The sequence below is a fragment of the Scyliorhinus canicula genome, chromosome 2, assembly GCF_902713615.1.
Source record: "Scyliorhinus canicula chromosome 2, sScyCan1.1, whole genome shotgun sequence".
Taxonomy (NCBI): domain Eukaryota; kingdom Metazoa; phylum Chordata; class Chondrichthyes; order Carcharhiniformes; family Scyliorhinidae; genus Scyliorhinus; species Scyliorhinus canicula.
In genome coordinates, this window is record NC_052147.1 from 12,736,207 (window position 1) to 12,751,609 (window position 15,403).

The 15,403-nt window shown below is 52.8% G+C and overlaps 1 protein-coding gene across 1 annotated transcript in view; it reads right to left on the reverse strand.

The window, feature by feature from the left end:
• The window catches only part of nrxn3a (neurexin 3a), a 1,956,983-nt gene that overhangs the window by 1,323,516 nt on the left and 618,064 nt on the right, over positions 1 to 15,403 (reverse strand). The gene's annotated exons all lie outside the window — the stretch shown is intronic.

Genomic DNA, 15,403 nt, shown 5'->3' on the forward strand with positions numbered 1-15,403 from the left:
GTGGGTTCACCATTTACTGTTTATTTCCCACCTGCATTAGACCTTCCGAAATGATTGATGGCCAGTCATTATTGGTGCAAAGCTAAAAGCAGATTAGCATGAATCTTCCAGCTATTTGTAGTGACTGGCTATTCGAGGGAGGAGTTTTTATCCTTTTCCCATCGCAAGTTGATAGACGATTTATCAAAGGGGGCACCACAAAACCTATTATCATTTTGCTGGGAGATTCTGGCTGAGTATAAGAGCAAACCTTCGGCGTGGGTGTGAGTGCGCACCATCTTTGTGTCACAACAATAAAGAGACTGGACAGCTGGCCTGTCTGACTGGCCAGCCGGCAGCTCTCCAGTCCCTCCGGTGATAGTGCTGCAGTGGACAGAAGAGGAACTACATCAGTCTTCCTAACTGATGTGTCGGGTCCAGAGGACAACACAGGTTTAACGTTGGGGATGGAGAGATGGGGATGGTCGGTAAGGCCTGCGGAGGGCGGTTGCCGGGGAAGAGGCCGCTGATGGAAGGGGGTGGGGGTGGGGTTGGGGGAGGTTCAGAGGTCTCTGGGTCTGAAGGGGAGGGTGCCCCCAGTCAGAAGGTGGCTTCTGATGAAGGCAAAATCCCCACTTCTGGCCCGAGATCTAACTTTGATTCTTTCTGGCCATCCCCGCGGAGGTTCTATGTTCCCGTCAGCCTAACAATTGGCGGGAAAGGGCCATCAATTGGCCTCTTAAACGCCTCAATTTGGGAAAGGACGGACTTCCCATCAGAGCATTGCCTGTCCCAGCATAAACTGGCTGTGTGGTCATGGGGGGAGGAAGTGGAGGGAATCCCTTCCCTGCAAACACATGGCCCACCCCCCTCCACCCAATCTAATTTCTGGGTGAGGCTGATTACTAATGTGAATATAGTGTGTCATAACTGAATAGAGGGACAGGTGGAGGGGGGTGGGGGTGGTTGGGGGTGTTGACCTATATGCCAATTATATTCAAGACCAGAAAAATTGAGTTGTATTGTACGCCACGGCCTCTGGTGCATCTAACCTCCAGGGGAAGAACGTTGCAGTGAATTGTGATTTCCAACAGCAGAAAGCAAACCCCATGCAACTCGATACAAAATAATTTAATCCCACCTGTTGCACTACTCAGGTTTCTGTGTCCCCAATTAGACCAAATCCCACAATAGATTTCTCAATATCCTCCGCAGAAGCTTGCTGGTGTGAGTCTGACATTACAATCTTCAAACCTCACTGGCCCCATTCCACATGCAACACTCTTAAAAACTCAACAAGCCCTGACTTCATGCTGTCGTCAGTACTCCCATCTCACTTTCTTTCAACCTCTGATGATTAATCTTAATTAAGTGCAATTTGTGTTCTGTGGTACGTTAGCGATTCAAGAGGAACATTAGTGTTGGGGTAAGTGCCTGCAGAGTGCATACCTCTGAGCCTACCAAAGCATGTAAATCAGAAGGATCACATTAAAATGAATCTCAAGCTCAAGTGTTTCCCTCTGAGAATTTAAGAAGCCTCTCATTTTATCATCAGTTTCAATGCTGACAGGTCTCATTGTTATGGAATGGTAAAATTCCTCATGGAGTCCTTCTGCAAGTTAGTACTGGTTTTTCAGAGTTGGCTGACGTATAAAAACCCAACCGAGATGCATTATATCCTGGGGCAGGGATAAAAATAAAATAACTCATCCTGGTTTGCTTCTGCATGATAATTACCTCAAAGCGGAGTCCTGGCTCGCAGAGGCAGCTTTTGAGGGTTTCAATGTCATTTTGACCCTTCTGGAGCCCTTCAGCCAGGGGCAAAGTCTGAAATATCTGGTCTGGCCTGAACCACCGGGAGGACATGAAAATCTTTAAGCTCAACCAGCGCCCCGGTTCCCCTTCAAAGAGCACTTGAATCAGAGTCAAAGTATGACAATTAACTAATGCTGTGAGCACTTCACTATTCAATTTACGTATCTGATATTGTCACTCCTTTAAGTTGTGAAATATTCATCTATTGGTTAACAATCTATCCTTAACGGGGAAGATAATCATCACTTCCTCATGGCGCAGCAATACAACAACTATTCGTAAACCAGTGAGTCACTTCTTCCACAATTCAGCAGAGCACATCACATTTCCCAAGCTGGAGTCATCAAGGATGACACCCCATTGGACACCCCATACCCATGACGACTTCTTGAAATAATTATCCAATTAATGCCACATTTTCATGCTCTTCCCCCCCAAAGCCCTTTCGTGTTTTCAATTATTCATCCATCTTTTTTCCCAAATATGTATCCAGTTCCCTGTTGAAAGTTGCTATGGTATCACTTCCACTACCCTTTCGGTGGGAAGCGCATTCCAGATTTTTATAAGGCCGCGAAGGAGTCCATACCGAGCAGTTGAAAGAAACTGTTTATTTGCAACAACTGTTACACACATCACACGGTAGTGTTGTGGGCCAGGGTTTAGTTTTAAATCACCAAAGGATCGATTTACAGTTGTTAGATTACAGAGAGAGAGAGAGACTAATACCCCTTCTGGCTGTGACTGCAGCTATCCAGCTCTGAAAACGAAGCTAAAACACACCCTGCAACAAACAGCCTAGAACAAAAGTAAAAAGCTGACAGACAGCACAGCTCCACACTCTGACATCACTGATAAACACCCATTTCTTGAAGGTACATTTCTTAAACACCCATTTCTTAAAGGTACTCTCACTACAGATATTTATATACACACCCATTTATAAACACCCATTTCTTAAAGGTACTCTCACAAGACAGTAGATCCCAATTGGGTCTGCCTTGCCGGTGTCCACCTGCCCGGCTTCATATACCTTACAACTATACATTGTTGAGAGATACCTCCAGCCCCCCCTCCCCCACCCCCACCCCCTTAACGCGGGAGCTCATATTCTGCAAGGATCACGGAGAAGTTAATTATTCCCACCCAGTAAGGTACTCGCGGGCTTGAACACACATTTCTCCCCTCATTTCGCCACTGGTTATTTTGTCCATTGCCTCAAACTCTTGTGCCCTCTGCTCCCTGACCGGCATCCCAGTGACAACAGTTACTTCCCATCCAGCCGACCAGAACCTCTCAAAGTTTAAAATGAAGTATCCGGACAGAGCACCTTTTTGGGTTTTGAAAAAATTCATTCATGAGATGTAGGCTTCGCTGACCAGGGCAGCAGCATTTGTTGCCCATTCCCAATTGTCCTTCAACCAAGTGGCTTGCTCGGCCATTTCAGGGGGCCAGTTCAGGGTCAAGAATATTGCTGGGGGTCTGGAGTCACATGTCGGCCACACCAGATAAGGACGGCAGATTCCTTTCCCCAAAAGGAAAATAAGTGAACCAGATAGTTGTCATGGTCACCATTACTGGGCCACTATACAGTAGTTTTATTTAAGCCATTTAAGAGTCAACCACATTGTTGTGGGTCTGGAGTCACCTGTAGGCCAGACGGAGTAAGTGTGGCAGATTTCCTTCCCTGAAGGACATTTGTGAACCAGATGGTTTTCATCTTTTTGTTTAGGAAGAATGTAAACTGCTGAACTCAAAATGCCGTCTTGAATATGACCTTGTTACTGAAACATGGGCAGCATTCACCAAAAAATCATCAGATTTGCCGTCCAACTAGTGGTTTCATTGTGTTCTCCTTCAGATAGATCAGAATCACTAGCCGGAAGAGAAGGCGATGGCATCGTGGCATTGACACTGGATTAGTAATCCAGAGACCCAGGGTAATCCCACCACGGCAGATGGTGATATTTGTATTCAATAAAAACCTGGAATTAAAAGCCTAATGATGGCCTTGAATCAATTGTCATAAAAACTCATCTGGTTCACAAGTGTCCTTTAGGGAAGGAAATCTGCCATCCTTGCCCCGTCTGGCCTGCATGTGACTCTCAGCTGCCCCATGAAATGGTGTAGCAAGCCACTCAGTTGGAAGCAATTAGGAATGGGCACATCCCATGAAGGAATTTTTTTTAAAGTCCAATAATGCGATATTTGTATCCGAGGTCATGCCGCCCGAATAGATTGTCCCCTTAATAACGGAATGCTCACTTTTTATAAGCATCATCTCTCACACACACACACAGTGGAAAGATTCCAAACTGATTATTAACCTGCATTAATAAGACCAACAAGAGCTAACGTCGGACTTGAACCTGGAGCTCCTGAACCAGAGGTAGGGACGCGAACCACTGTGCAACAAGACTGCCTTCACACATTATGACATTAATGGTCACGTGCATGGGCGGCATGGTGGCATATTGGTTAGCACTGCTGCCTCACAGCACCAGGGACCCAGGTTTGATTCCGACCTTGGGTGACTGTCTGTTTGGAGTTTGCACTTTCTCCCCGTGTCTGCGTGGGTTTCCTCCGGGTGCTCCGGTTTCCTCCCACAGTCGAATGATGTAAAGGTTAGGTGGATAGACCATGATGAATTGCCCCTTAGTTTCAAAGATGTGGGCTTACCGGAATAGGGCAGGAGTGTGGGCCTAGGTAGGGGGCTCTTTCAGAGGGCTGGAGAAGACTTGGTGGGCCGAATGGTCTCCTTCTGCAGTGTGGGAATTCCCCGGTCGGATGCAGATCACGCGTGATTTCACTGAATGGCATAGCAGGCTCAAGCGGCTGAATGCCCCCCCCCCCCTTCCCCTCCCCCCCCCCCCCCCCCCCCCCCCCCCCACTCCTCCTGTTCTGGTGGATCCTTAAAACTGCCCTTATCAAATACTGCTGAGCCATTATTCTAGCGCTCGATTTTTAATCCAAAAAAAAAAATCAACCATCTTTTTTCTCTTGAACTTTGTCTGGTTTAATTTTTCATCCCCTTTGAAAGACAGCAATTCTGTAATTAATGTTTCATGTTTTATTCGAGGGAGAATGCAGTACTAATTATCATTCCAAATTAGCTTTGCAGGCTGACTGCACATAGACATGATGTCAGACAGTAAGACGTGACTGTTCATTAGGAGCAAAATCTACACTGCTTCATACTGAATTCACTCGACTTTTCAAAGGATCAGCCAGAAATATATAAGCCACAAAATTGGACTGTTACTGTCACATGAACTCTTAATGAATTCCTGTCAAATTCCTCTTCTCTCTATTTGAACCAAAGCCATGACCTGTTGATTTTAAATAGGATAATACAGCAAGCCAACAAATTTCATATCATTGCATGGCAAATTATTGAAAAAAAAGTTGGATTCTCTCACTGCCCTTAAAAGAGGAATCTGACCGCAGTGGTAAAAAGGTTCCTTTCGTTAAATTCTTCCCAAGCTAATTGTTGTTCATTATTATTTTATTTCCTCCGCTTAGTAATATGCTTAAATTCAGCGGGTTGCCACGTCTGATCTGAGGTCTGCGCGGACCCCACCTGTTTACCTATTTTAATCAGAGCAGGTAGGGCTCACCACGTTGGACTAAATGGAGCGCTGTGATGTCTTTTTGTTCTCCCTCGTTACCAATGATGGTAACAATCGGAGAAACACACACTCAGCTCATGAGAATTCTTTAATCGCCCAATAATCTATTCAAGGTTTAAACATCAAATTGGCAGCAACAGAAGTCACTCAAGTCAGAAGATTCAGCCGGGCCTGCCAGCAGCGGGGCGCTTGGCGGGCAGGGGAACTTATTTTTGCGTGAGGCCAACATTAGCTCCACGATGGCGGGATGGAATTTAGCGATTTAAAGGAGGGTCGAATTTTCCAATGAACAATATCGGGAAGCCCTTTTGCACTGCATCAGCATGCTCATTCGGAGACCAGGGGCTGGATTCCCCGCGTGCGGGATTCTCCGTTTTGCCGGCAGCCCAGGGGATTCCCGACAGCGTGGGGCTGCCCCAGAATGGGAAACCCCATTGACCAGCCGGCGAAATGGAGAATCCTGCCGGCGGGGTGGAGTCCCAGTTCCCCAGAATTATGTCCCCCCCCCCCATGTGGATGTTCACATTCACGACTGCATATAAATGGCGTGAGTTTGACCTCCTCCATGAGTAACGCCCAGGTGTGCTGCTGCTGCATTGGCCCTTTTGGGAAATGTTTGGAAATGCCAGCCTACGCCAGAGGGTGGCTGGTGGCAGTGCAAACTGTGCGGAGGAATGGTAACAGGGATGGGATAGGGCAGTGGCTGGAAAAAGGTGGGAGGGGTAGAGCAGGCTGTCCGAGGAGGGATAGTGCAGGGTGTCCAGGGAGGGATGGTAGAAGATTTTTTGAGAGCGATAGTCCGGAAAGGGGTGGTGCAAGATGTCCCTGGAGGGAGTGTGCAGGCTGTCTGGAGCAGGATGGCGCGAGATGACCTGGGAGGGATGGTACTGGTGGCCAGGAGGGGGGGGGGGGGGGGGGGGGGGGGGGGGGGGGGAGCAGGTGACGCAGGAGAGTTTGCACAGCATGTCTCGGGAGGGATAGTGCAGGATGTCTGGGGAGGAATGGTGCAGCATGTCTGGGAAGGGATGGTGCAGGATGTCTGGGGAGGGATAGTGCAGGATGTCTGGGAAGGGATGGTGCAGGATGGCTGGGAAGTGATGATGCAGGATGTCTGGGGAGGGATGGTGCAGGATGTGTGGGGAGGGATAGTGCAGGATTTCTGGGAAGTGATGATGCAGGATGTCTGGGGAGGGATGGTGCAGGATGTGTGGGGAGGGATGGTGCAGGATGTCTGGGAAGTGATGATGCAGGATGTCTGGGGAGGGATGGTGCAGGATGTGTGGGGAGGGAGAGTGCAGGCTGTCTGGGGAGGGATAGTGCAGGATGTCTGGGGAGGGATAGTGCAGGATGTCTGGGGAGGAATGGTGCAGGATGTCTGGGGAGGGATGGTGCAGGATGTCTGGGGAGGGATAGTGCAGGATGTCCGGGAGGAATGGTGCAGGATGTCTGGGGAGGGATGGTGCAGGATGTCTAGGGAGGGATGGTGCAGGATGTCTGGGGAGGGATGGTGCAGGATGTCTAGGGAGGGATGGTGCAGGATGTCTGGGGAGGAATGGTGCAGGATGTCTGGGGAGGAATGGTGCAGGATGTCTGGGAGGGATAATGCAGGATGTCTGGGGAGGGGTGGTGCAGGATGTGTGGGGAGGGATAGTGCAGGATGTCTGGGGAGGGATAGTGCAGGATGTCCGGGAGGGATAGTGCAGGATGTCTGGGGAGGGATGGTGCAGGATGTCTGGGGAGGGATGGTGCAGGATGTCTAGGGAGGGATGGTGCAGGATGTCTGGGGAGGAATGGTGCAGGATGTCTGGGGAGGAATGGTGCAGGATGTCTGGGAGGGATAATGCAGGATGTCTGGGGAGGGGTGGTGCAGGATGTGTGGGGAGGGATAGTGCAGGATGTCTGGGGAGGGATAGTGCAGGATGTCTGGGGAGGGATAGTGCAGGATGTCTAGGGAGGGGTGGTGCAGGATGTCTGGGGAGGAATTGTGCAGCATGTGTGGGGAGGGATAGTGCAGGATGTCTGGGGAGGGATGGTGCAGGATGTCTGGGGAGGAATTGTGCAGCATGTGTGGGGAGGGATAGTGCAGGATGTCTGGGGAGGGATGGTGCAGGATGTCTGGGGAGGAATGGTGCAGGATGTCTGGGGAGGGATAGTGCAGGATGTCTGGGGAGGAATGGTGCAGGATGTCTGGGGAGGAATGGTGCAGGATGTCTGGGGAGGAACGGTGCAGGATGTCTGGGGAGGAATGATGCAGGATGTCTGGGGAGGGATGGTGTAGGATGTCTGGGGAGGGATGGTGCAGGATGTCTGTGGAGGGATAGTGCAGGATGTCCGGGAGGAATGGTGCAGGATGTCTGGGGAGGGATAGTGCAGGATGTCTGGGGAGGAATGGTGCAGGATGTCTGGGGAGGAATGGTGCAGGATGTCTGGGGAGGAACGGTGCAGGATGTCTGGGGAGGAATGATGCAGGATGTCTGGGAAGGAATGGTGCAGGATGTCTGGGGAGGGGTGGTGCAGGATGTCTGGGGAGGAATGGTGCAGGATGTCTGGGGAGGAACGGTGCAGGATGTCTGGGGAGGAATGGTGCAGGATGTCTATGGAGGGATAGTGCAGGATGTCCGGGAGGAATGGTGCAGGATGTCTGAGGAGGGATGGTGCAGGATGTCTGGGGAGGAACGGTGCAGGATGTCTGGGGAGGAATGGTGCAGGATGTCTGGGAAGGAATTGTGCAGGATGTCTGGGGAGGGGTGGTGCAGGATGTCTGGGGAGGAATAGTGCAGGATGTCCGGGAGGAATGGTGCAGGATGTGTGGGGAGGAATGGTGCAGGATGTCTGGGGAGGAATGGTGCAGGATGTCTGGGAAGGAATTGTGCAGGATGTCTGGGGAGGAATGGTGCAGGATGTCTGGGGAGGAATGGTGCAGGATGTCTATGGAGGGATAGTGCAGGATGTCCGGGAGGAATGGTGCAGGATGTCTGGGGAGGGATAGTGCAGGATGTCCGGGAGGAATGGTGCAGGATGTCTGGGAAGGAATGGTGCAGGATGTCTGGGAAGGAATTGTGCAGGATGTCTGGGGAGGGATCGTGCAGGCTGCCTGGGAAGGAATGGTGCCGGATGTCTGGGGAGGGATAATGCAGGATGTCTGGGGAGGGATTGTGCAGGATGTCTGGGGAGGGATGATGCATGATGTCTGGGAGGGATGGTGCAGGATGTCTGGGGAGGGGTGGTGCAGGATGTCTGGGGAGGGGTGGTGCAGGATGTCTGGGGAGGAATGGTGCTGGATGTCTGGGGAGAAATGGTGCAGGGTGTCTGGGAAGGAATGGTGCACGATGTCTGGGGAGGGATGGTGCAGGATGTCTGGGGAGGGATAGTGCAGGATGTCTGGGGAGGAATGGTGCAGGATGTCTGGGGAGGGATAATGCAGGATGTCTGGGGAGGAATGGTGCAGGATGTCTGGGGAGGAATGGTGTAGGATGTCTGGGGAGGGATAGTGCAGGATGCCCGGGAGGGATAGTGCAGGATGTCTGGGGAAGGATGGTGCGGGATGCCTGGGGAGGGATAGTGCAGGATGTCTGGGGAGGAATGGTGCAGGATGTCTGGGGAGGAATGGTGCAGGATGTCTGGGAAGGGATGGTGCAGGATGTCCGGGAGGGATAATGCAGGATGTCTGGGAAGGGATGGTGCAGGATGTCCGGGAGGGATAGTGCAGGATGTCTGGGGAGCGATAGTGCAGGATGTCCGGGAGGAATGGTGCAGGATGTCTGGGGAGGAATGGTGCAGGATGTCTGGGGAGGAATGGTGCAGGATGTCTGGGGAGGAATAGTGCAGGATGTCTGGGGAGGAATGGTGCAGGATGTCTGGGGAGGAATGGTGCAGGATGTCTGGGGAGGAATTGTGCAGGATGTCTGGGGAGGGGTGGTGCAGGATGTCTGGGGAGGAATAGTGCAGGATGTCCGGGGAGGGATGGTGCAGGATGTCTGGGGAGGAATGGTGCAGGATGTCCTGGGAGGAATAGTGCAGGATGTCTGGGGAGGAATAGTGCAGGATGTCTGTTGGAGGAATGGTGCAGGATGTCTGGGGAGGAATGGTGCAGGCTGTCTGGGGGAGGAATGGTGCAGGATGTCTGGGGAGGAATGGTGCAGGATGTCTGGGGAGGAATGGTGCAGGATGTCTGGGGAGGAATGGTGCAGGATGTCTGGGGAGGAATTGTGCAGGATGTCTGGGGAGGAATGGTGCAGGATGTCTGGGGAGGAATGGTGCAGGATGTCTGGGGAGGAATGGTGCAGGGTGTCCTGGGAGGAATGGTGCAGGATGTCTGGGGAGGAATGGTGCAGGATGCCTGGGGAGGGATAATGCAGGATGTCCGGGAGGAATAGTTCAGAATGTCCGGGAGGGATAGTGCAGGATGTCTGGGGAGGGATAGTGCAGGATGTCTGGGGAGGGATAGTGCAGGATGTCTGGGGAGGGATAGTGCAGGATGTCCGGGAGGAATAGTGCAGGATGTCCGGGAGGAATAGTGCAGGATGTCTGGGGAGGGATAGTGCAGGATGTCTGGGGAGGAATGGTGCTGGATGTCTGGGAAGAATGGTGCAGGATGTCTGGGGAGGGATAGTGCAGGATGCCTGGGGAGGGATAATGCAGGATGTCTGGGGAGGAATGGTGCAGGATGTCTGGGGAGGAATGGTGCAGGATGTCTGGGGAGGAATGGTGCAGGATGTCTGGGGAGGAATGGTGCAGGATGTCAAGGGAGGAATGGTGCAGGATGTCTGGGGAGGAATTGTGCAGGATGCCTGGGGAGGGATGGTGCAGGATGCCTGGGGAGGAATGATGCCGGATGTCTGTGGAGGAATAGTGCATGATGTCTGGGAAGGGATGGTGCAGGATGTCTGGGGAAGGATGGTGCAGGATGTCTGGGGAGGGATGGTGTAGGATGTCCGGGAGGGATAATGCAGGATGTCTGTGTTGCGGTATGATTTGCATACCTGTCTGCCATTGGTGCAGAACACCGGATTACCATTGGCCCTGGTCGGTCATGTGCCCCTCGACCGATTGGTTGAGACCAGTCATGTGACAGCTCTCCGATTGGTCGAGAGGCTGAGTTAACCACGCCTCCAAACCGAGGTATAAATAGTCGGAACGCCCGGCGGTCGTCCATTCAATTGTAGTCAACCGCAGGGCTAAGTTCTAGCTTATTAAAGCCTAACTTTTGTATAGCAACTCATCTCTCATGCAATTGATGGCTCATCAGTCTGGGGAGGGATGGTGCAGGATGTCTGGGAAGGGATGGTGCAGGATGTGTGGGGAGGGTTAGTGCAGGATGTCTGGGGAGGGATGGTGCAGGATGTCTGGGGAGGAATGGTGCAGGATGCCCAGGAGGGAGAGTGCAGGCTGTCTGGGGAGGAATGGTGCAGGATGTCCGGGAGGGATAGTGCAGGATGTCTGGGAAGGAATAGTGTAGGATTCCGGGAGGGTTAATGCAGGATGTCTGGGGAGGAATGGTGCAGGATGTCTGGGGAGGGATAGTTCAGGATGTCTGGGGAGGAATGGTGCAGGATGTCTGGGGAGGGATAGTTCAGGATGTCTCGGGAGGGATAGTGCAGGATGTCTGGAGAGGGTTAGTGCAGGATGCCCAGGAGGGAGAGTGCAGGATGTCTGGGAAGGAATAGTGTAGGATTCCGGGAGGGTTAATGCAGGATGTCTGGGGAGGAATGGTGCAGGATGTCTGGGAAGGGATGGTGCAGGATGTCTGGGGAGGAATGGTGCAGGATGCCCAGGAGGGAGAGTGCAGGATGTCTGGGGAGGAATGGTGCAGGATGTCTGGGAAGGGATGGTGCAGGATGTCTGGGGAGGAATGGTGCAGGATGCCCAGGAGGGAGAGTGCAGGATGTCTGGGGAGGAATGGTGCAGGATGTCTGGAGAGGGATAGTTCAGGATGTCTGGGGAGGAATGGTGCAGGATGTCTGGAGAGGGATAGTGCAGGATGCCCAGGAGGGAGAGTGCAGGCTATCTGAGTGGCTTTAACTATGGCATCTGAACCTTCGATCCCACATGATTTCCTGCCCACCATCCCCCTCCCCCGCACACTTCATGGATGCCTATTTAATGAAGTGAACAGTGCAAAATCAGCCCCCCCCCCTCCCCTCCGCCCAGTGCAAATCACTCCCCTTTCCATTCCTGCTATGGAGACTCCAGAATACCAATGTTACCCTATGATCTGGATGCAACATGTCTGACCTAAAGGATGAACAGCAGTTACTCACCAAGGTCTGTTTGCACAGCTCATCCCAACTCTGTGACCTTTACAACTAGGGACTGCAGTAATAAAAATACACTAACACCATCACCTCCAAGCCATACAACATCCCAGATGAAACTATTTCTTCAATGTCACCGTGTCAAAATCCTGAAATTCACTGGCACCATTATAGGTGCACCATTGACACCAAGAAGCGTTTGGATGTAGGAACGTGGACATCGATTTCTCTGGCCCTGCTACTGCATGAACACAGTTAGATCAGCGTTGCAATGTTGGAAATGTAGCAGAGTGTCAGCCATCTGCTGTTTCAATCCAATTGTCGGCAGTAACGTGGCGAGTAAAATACTGCCACACTGGAGCTCAAAGAACTCGCAACTGCTCAGTTCTTCCCCTTTCACCATCAGTTTGCTCCATCCTCCCTTCTACAAATTAATACAGGGAAAGACACGTCCAGCAAATCTGTCCCAAACGGTCATGACCCACAGTGTTTAGAAGCAGCCCTCTGGTGCCCCCCCCCACAATCCCCACACACCAGCAGTCATGTCATCTCCCGGGGAGGGTAAAGGAAAAGATCAGTAAATAAAGATTCGGCTAATTCATCGAAAATAATCCAGGGAATTCGTGCAATCCTCAAAATGAGTCCTGGAGATCACAATAATGGTGATCTATTTGCCCAAAGTCCTACCGTTAAGGTGCGCCATAGCAAGGAACGGGTCTTACACCTTTTGTGAACAGCTGTAGCAAATTCACATTCAGCACATGAGCCTGCAAGTCATCCAACTGTTTGTAAACCCCTGCCTAATGAAAGACTTCCAGACATCTAATGCTTGCATAGTTTATATCCCTGATCCCTTATATCCCTGATCTATCTGCTTCAAATAGCTTATCGGCTCACACGGAGTTCCCTTCATTATTCCACATATCTCAATGAGATCACCACATTAATCGACACTTCTCTCTGTAAAGAAAGACTGAGCTCCCTAAGCCTTTTGTGATGATAACAGGCTCTAAGAGCAGGTACATTCGGAGGGACATTCAGTTCCCTTTTCCAGGCAGGCTTCTGTATCGTTCATCCTGTCTGGTAACCAAAACAGGAAGCCATTAGTCTAGATGTGGCTGAACCAGAGTTGAGTACAAAGAATTCACGGACAAAAGATGTTTCTAAAAATAAATTTAGAGTGCCCAATACATTTTTTCCAATTAAAGAGCGATTTAGAGTGGCCAATCCACCTACCCTGCGCATTGATTGCTATTTATTGTCACATGTACCGAAGTACAGTGAAAAGGATTTTTACTGCGGCAAAGAGAACGTACAGTACGTATATAGTAGAGAAAAGAATGTGGGGATAAACATTCTTTCGGATGCGGGGGCGAAACCCACGCAAACACAGGGAGAATGTGCAAATTGCACACGGACAGTGACCCACAGTTGGGTTCGAACCTGCGACCTCGGCGTCGTGAGGCAGCAGTGCTAACCACTGTGCCACCGTGCTGCCTTCGGCCAAAAGATTTCAAACAGTAGTGGAGGTGGATGGACCCGGACTTTTTCTGCACTGGATGGCGTGCCATTTTGCCACCCTGTTCCTGCCATCAGGCCGTGGTATAGCTAATTGAGACACTTAAAGGGCTTGCTCAAGTCACAATTAAAGGGCCTATTCCAAGGCTGTGGTCACATGCTGTTTCCGCCCTCCCTCCCCAGTAGGTCCGGTGCCGTCTGGCAGCAGTGCCACCATGTAAATTTCAGCTTTCTTAAAAACTCTTCAGAAGACAACACCATGTTGAGGCGCCCTCTCTCTCTCTCGCTCGCATTTACATCGGCAGCTCCCATTCCCGATGATGGGCTGTTGATTCTCTCAGGACTGAAGGGCACCCCAGGCTCAGGAGCCTGCCTCCCATCTTTAATTGGATGACCAGCCTGCGAACTGTCCACTGACTGGATAACTCGTCAAATCACAGTATGAGGTAGAAATGCATAAAACTGAGCACAAGCTGTTCTTTTGGGCTTCGATGATGGTTCTTTTCTAGTGTACCATGGTTCTCAAGTTCCTCTGGGCTATTTGACAAACAGGAATGGGTGAGTGACATTGATTCTATCAATGCAAAACTGACACAGACGATAGCATATAAAAAGAGCATTTCTGAAAAAGAGACATGGGGCTGGATTCTCCTCTGTCGGGATTCCCCGTTACGCCGGCAGCGGACTCACGCCCGGGGATTTCCCGACGGCGTGGGGCTGCCTACAATGTGAAACCGCGTTGGCCAGCTGGCGGGATGGAGAATCACGCTGCCGGTGGGGGCACGCTGCGCCAGGGACGGAGAATCCCGCTGCTGGCGGGGGCACGCTGCGCCAGGGACGGAGAATCCCGCTGCTGGCGGGGGCACGCTGCACCAGGGACGGAGAATCCCGCTGCTGGCGGGGGCATGCTGCACCAGGGACGGAGAATCCCGCTGCCGGCGGGGGCTCGCTGCGCCAGGGACGGAGAATCCCGCTGCCGGTGGGGGCACGCTGCGCCAGGGACGGAGAATCCCGCTGCTGGCGGGGGCACGCTGCACCAGGGACGGAGAATCCCGCTGCCGGTGGGGGCACGCTGCGCCAGGGATGGAGAATCCCGCTGCTGGCGGGGGCACGCTGCGCCAGGGACGGAGAATCCCGCTGCCGGCGGGGGCACGCTGCGCCAGGGACGGAGAATCCCGCTGCTGGTGGGGGCACGCTGCGCCAGGGACGGAGAATCCCGCTGCTGGTGGGGGCACGCTGCACCAGGGACGGAGAATCCCGCTGCCGGTGGGGGCACGCTGCGCCAGGGACGGAGAATCCCGCTGCCGGCGGGGGCACGCTGCGCCAGGGACGGAGAATCCCGCTGCTGGTAGGGGCACGCTGCGCCAGGGACGGAGAATCCCGCTGCTGGTGGGGGCACGCTGCACCAGGGACGGAGAATCCCGCTGCCGGTGGGGGCATGCTGCGCCAGGGACGGAGAATCCCGCTGCCGGCGGGGGCACGCTGCGCCAGGGACGGAGAATCCCACTGCTGGCGGGGGCACGCTGCGCCAGGGACGGAGAATCCCACTGCCGGTGGGGGCACGCTGCGCCAGGGACGGAGAATCCCGCTGCCGGCGGGGGCACGCTGCACCAGGGACGGAGAATCCCGCTGCCGGTGGGGGCTCGCTGCACCAGGGACGGAGAATCCCGCTGCCGGCGGGGGCACGCTGTGCCAGGGACGGAGAATCCCGCTGCTGGCGGGGGCACGCTGCGCCAGGGACGGAGAATCCCGCTGCCGGCGGGGGCACGCTGTGCCAGGGACGGAGAATCCCGCTGCCGGCGGGGGCACGCTGCGCCAGGGACGGAGAATCCCGCTGCCGGTGGGGGCACGCTGCGCCAGGGACGGAGAATCCCGCTGCTGGTGGGGTCACGCTGCACCAGGGACGGAGAATCCCGCTGCCGGTGGGGGCACGCTGTGCCAGGGACGGAGAATCCCGCCCATGCTTTTTGAAGATTTTCAGCAACACTCAAATTCTGTATTATCGAACGGCTATATAAAGAGGGAATGTTGTGGTATAAGGTTCTCGTATATACAGGGTTAATGTGCAACTGAGTATAGTATAAACCACACAGTGATGTAACAAGGCACACGATCCAGAGATCGGAATCATCGTGGTGTTGAACAGAATGTGAACAGAAGACTTGCACATGGAGATAGCTCCATGCCTATACCCTTTACTGTATACATGTA